A 5,985-nucleotide genomic window follows, 5' to 3' on the forward strand; every position below is an offset into this window, starting at 1 on the left:
GAGAAATTATTGTATAATATTAAAATTAATTAAATAAAATTGTATATTTTATCAAATTACTTCATATGTAGTGAAAAAAATTATTTGTAATCAGTTAAAATCATATGAAATCATGTAATCTGCGGGACAATATTTCAGCTAGTGGTTACCCCCTCGCGTTTCGACTCCGATCGGGTCATTTTCAATGTTACAAAAGTAAATCATAAATACAAGTACAATTATACAATGTTAAATAAATGAAAAAACCATAACTATAACAATTCGTTAAATTGCCAGCAAATTCTTTACTATATAAAAAATTATCCTTAATCTTCAATTACAGTTACAACATCTTAAATAAAAATGAATATGATAAAATAATAACATTTCATAAAATCGCAAGCGTAATCTTGTTGTTGAAATAAAAAGCGTAAGTTGTCCATTTGATATTTTAATCTAAGTTTTGAATGAAATCATTTCTTGTCGGTGAAATATAATTACACAGTAATGTGTCAATGAAATATAAAAAAAAAATCCAATAATGCGTCAGTGAAATGTAAAAAATCCAGTAATGTATTATAATTTTGCGTTGTAACTACATGTTGTAATTTTAAAATATTTTGCACTGATGTACGCGACACACTCTTGATCAAGTCAAATAATGTAATCTAAGAAATATTTAAAATTTTGCCTGATACAAATCTGAAGATAATTTTGTTGGATCATATAATCAAATAATTATGTTAGAAATTGAAAAATAAGCAATGTTGCAAAAACATTATTTTAATAACTAATTTGAATTTCTAATAAAATTATTTTGATGATCACAAATAAAATTATTTTCAGATTTATGTTTCTAAATAAATTTTTAGACAATTTAGTAAAGCATTACTCTCCATGTACATCTCATATTTTTTAATTACTTTTTATATCTCGCTCTTTAGAAATTTAGAACTTCTTTAAGAATCTTCCTTTATATCTTCCAAGAATTTAAAAAAATAAACATATGGTGTATTTCTTTTTTTGAAGAATCCTATCTGACAATGAGTTGAATATTATTCGTCAGCAATAACATTTTTCATCAATATTTTTGGAGCTGATGTTGGTGATTGATTAAAAAGAGTTTTAATTCGTTTCTTTATATTTTAATGTAAATAAAAAAATACAAAATTCAATTATTTCGAATTGTTTTCGATCAGCATATTTGATGCTACGCCTGAGAGAGGAATTTACGCAGTTAGTCAGCAGCTGAATATACAAAAGGCGATTTGTATAGAGTTACGAATAATGAGTAAAGACTCACATATTTATCGTCAAAAGTTGCAGGATTTTATAGATTATAAATCGAGATCTGTATCTATAAGCTGTTGAAAGTAGAATAAAATTAATTAAAAATATTAATCAATATATAATAATTTAAAAATATAATAGTAATTATAAATATAATAGTAATTTAAATATAAATTAATTGAAAAAATCAATAAATATATAGTGATGCCTATAAGAGTCGACGCCAGATATTGATATATGTTTGATTTATTCCAATATAATAGTATATACATATATATAATATAATATTACGTACGTTTTGATTCTCGTAGGGGGGTATATAGATAATATTATTATTGACTATTACATTGAAATAAATCAAACACATTAATATTTGCCGTCGACTTTTATAGGCATTATTATTTATTGATTTAATTTGTCAGTCTTTAATTTCTTAATTTGTATTTAATTTAAAAAAAATAATAAGATATTCGCATAAAGTCGATAAATTCTCAAAAAAAAGCTTACATTGATTATAAAATGGAGGATTAAAATCCCCTAATACTATAAAATTAATTATAAAACTGTTTTAAAATAACCTGTCAATATCGAAATATTAACTTTATATATCAAGAAAAAAATAACAATTTTAATCAAAAAAAACTTTATCATTAGCTTCTCATTTAATCTCAAAAAATTTCTGCAATATTACTTTATTTGATGATAATGCTGCAAAAAGTTTTAACAACCAGTTTGAGCATCCTGCATAATTATTATCTTGATAATTCAACAAAATTATTTTTAGATATATATGTGGCTATATAAATTTTTAAATACTTATGCAAAATGATTCTTTTCATTGATAATGCTTTTGAGGTTTTCACGGGTATTTTCTTCAAAAATATGTTCTTTTTATTATTATTGCAATTTTATTCTGGAAATATTCTCCATATATGATTCAATTTTTTTGCAAAAAATTTCTAATAAACTTGACAAGGTTTTTTATTTCGGCGACATACGGATGATATAACTGCGATAAAAATACAGGTGCGTATCATAATATATGTTACAGATACACCTAAAGAATTCTGTACAAGATAACGGCGGAGACATAACGACTATACGATTACGCTGATAGCAGTTCCTTTTCGTACATATGCAGCTGCATATGCACATAGAGTCGTGTGCGAAACTTTATAAGCTAATGTACTTCGTGTAAGTGCTTGATGAATCACTATCTTCTGAATAATTATCCGATAATTCTTCATCTGCATAAGTCACCACGAAAGCGTATTGTTGTCATAGTTACGTAAGAATGTATCACAAAGAAGATGAAATTTAATTATTATATATGTTACGTGCATAAGTATGGCTGTAGCACGTGAATTTGATGGAGTAATCAGAAAATACATTTCCTTGTGAAAGAAATTATTTGTAATGTATGCTTCAGCAGTTTTATGGAAATATGTCTAAAATCAAAAGAGTAAAAGGTATAAAAATTAATTATTTGCTTCAATTTTTAGGATTTCATTAAAATTAGTGGTCCTTTGTAGCGTTTATTAGTTTAGCGCCGCTTTCTCATATTAGGCGCTTATCTTAGGCGCTAATAAGAGGCTTCCTTTATTTTTTTAAAGCGGTTATCGAAATTATTTACAATATACAGGGTGTTCTGAATTTAAATGGCCAAACTTTGAGAGCGCGTAGAACATCGATAAATTGAGAAAAAAGGCCTTTAGAAATATGCTCGTTTTTCCTTCGTTTTGAGAAAATCACAAAAAAGAAAACGTAGTTTCCATTTTTGTAAATACTTATTTATTACTTATTCATTCACAGTTATTTATTCATGTTATCACTTGCTTAATGCAGATATTGTTCAAAATGTTGGCATCTTGCAGTAATTGCATCTTGTACTGACAGTTCGTGTTGCAGCCAGCCACACTGATCTGGTCAACAATGTAATGACCCCTTTTACATTGTTAAATCGATTGGTATGCGTATCAAGTTGGTGCGGACTAAGCATTTGATACGTCCCTGTTTACACCCACTTGTCTAAAAACAGGTTAAGTTAGGTTTTTGGTCCGGATAAAGTCTCAACTTAAAAATTTGTATTAATAAATAACAAAAAATTGTGAGTGACTATCGGTTTATGGTCGCTGATCCTAAATCTCTGTTCTCGTCTAAGCAATTAATTGTGGAAATAATGGAAGAAGTTGCCATTACATCATTTATACCGTTATTTCAAATTTTAAATATGCAGCAAGAAGTCAAAAGAAATCTTTTCAAGAACACGATAAGAATACGATTTTTACTGTCGAGATATAAACTTTTATTTTAATGTAACCTTCTTCTTTTTCTTTTTTGGTTTTTTTTCGTCGTATTTCAATCTCTTAACCTTAACTTACAAATAGCGGATTTTTAGTCCTAAACGAATCAAGCGTTTACAACGCACTAGAAACTTTTGATACGCGTACCTACTTGGTCTGATACGGGGTGATCCCGATTGATCACGGCTCGATTGGACACCACCAATCACAGCGACCAGGTGCCTAGGAGCTTTGTAGTGCTGTGAGTGGCCGTATCCAATTGAGCCGTGTCCAACTGGGTGTCATCTGTCTGATACTTGTGATCGGGAGTACCAGACTAAAGTAATCCTCTAGCGTTTATATCGAGTGTATCAAGTAATTTGATTTGGATATGGTACTTAATACGCGTATCAAGTACTCGATGTAAACTAGGCCAATGACTCGCCGAGGCACTCTTCTGTCTGGAAATCAGCGCACATATCCTCTGAAGCATTATAGGTCAGTCGTCAGAGATAAAATGGCGGCGAAAAAAGAAGAAATTATTTACAGGTATTTTGTTTTAATCGACAGTATGAGGCGTCGTCTACAATACACGGAGTAAGAAGTAAGAGTAAGAAATTGACCAATCACAGTCGATTATTCTTCTCACATTCGACTGTGATTGGTCAATTTCTTACTCTTACTTCTTACTCCGTGTATTGTAGACGGGCCTTGAGGTATAAAAGATTAAATTTAAAAGTGCTACAACATTAATGGGGGCACTTGGAAGTAATTAAGCAATAAAGTTTTTTTTTGGTTTTTCGGTGAAAACTCGAAAACGAAAAAAGATATCAAAAAATAACAAGACAGCTTTTTTGTTGCTGCTGAAATTTTCTACAAAATGAGTTTTCAACGAGCTTAGTGCTATGAATAGAATCGGAGATATAGCGGTTTGAAGATGAGTGAAATTTCTTGAAAAAACAGCAAAAATAGGTACTTTTTCAATTATTGTCTTCTACGTCGTTTTGAGTGCATCGGAAAGTAAAAAGCGACATAAGATAATTTAAAGTAGACATCTTACCGAAAAAAATGAGCTTAAATTGAACTCAATACGATTAATACTTCCAGAGATATCGAGCTCCAAAGTAGGCACTTTTTTGACAAAATTCGTCTATTTCGTATATTATCGTTTAAAGTGTTTTTTTTTTCGTATATATAATGAATTAATAATTAACAAATCTAATATTAATAAAATAAAAATAAATTGTTTTACATCAACACAATGTAATACTAAGAATGATCGCTTTACGTTACATATATTGTATAATATAATCAGCATTTCTCCAATCAATTTAATCAATTCTCTTATCATTTTTCTATTCATTTTTCTGTATGTGTCTCTTTACGGAAAAAATCCAATCTTTCAATGAAAAGAAAATATTTCTGACGTTACTTTTTAAAACAAAACGATTAGCATGAATGAAAAAAGTAGCTAATAGCGTTTAGATCACGAGATATTTTTAGTCAAAGTAATAAAAATTAGTTTGTCTGAAATGAAGAATTTTGAAGATTTTTTAAATGAAACAATTACAACCACACAGCAAAAGAAATCTGTGTAATCTCGTCAAGATATCGTGCTGGGATACCGCAATATCTCAAAGATATTCAGTAAGTAGATATCTGGATATATGGCAGATATCAATAGGATATACTAATGTCCACATCAAAGAAAGACTAAGATATCTTAAGTTTAAGCGAAATATATTCTTACGTTATTCCTGAGATATCCGTGATTATTGTTGCTTATAGTAAAATCTGATACTTAATTGGCCGTGGAACTGACTAATTGTGTTTGCTATTTAGTAGAATTGACCACTTATGATTGACAGTTAATCACCGATTCGACTTAATCGAGTTGATGAAACCGACCCTTTCTATTTAATACTAAGTATCCAACCCAATTAATAGTAGCTTTAATTTTTTTTCAAGGATATTCTTATAATATGTATGTATCATTCGTATAAAAGATTTGATATCAACAAAACTGGCGCCAAGTTAAATTCCATGTATATAATTTCGGATACGAAATTATATAAATAATATTAATTTTAATGATAGGACAAAAAACAAAAAACTCTCAAATCTTTCATTAAACCGATTTCTTATGTGTGTTCTTTTGGTAATGACTCTAGAGTTAGTACTGTGTCGAATGAATTTCCGATTGATGATTCTGGTCTTGTTGTTGAGAGGATAAACATTTTTGCGAGGGATTTTGGAGATGCGGTTCCTTTAGGCACTTTAAATGAAATATGGTTCCTGAATTTGAGTGGCATTCACATTCCTGAGGAAGTTAGATACTTGTTGCAATTGGGAGAAGGCTTTGGACTTCCCATTGACAGAAATAATTTGCAGCATACGTTTATAGAATTCATAAAAAGCATTGAAAGTAACATTA

The sequence above is a fragment of the Trachymyrmex cornetzi genome, unplaced genomic scaffold, assembly GCF_001594075.2.
Source record: "Trachymyrmex cornetzi isolate Tcor2-1 unplaced genomic scaffold, Tcor1.1 scaffold176, whole genome shotgun sequence".
NCBI classification, from domain to species: Eukaryota; Metazoa; Arthropoda; class Insecta; order Hymenoptera; family Formicidae; genus Trachymyrmex; species Trachymyrmex cornetzi.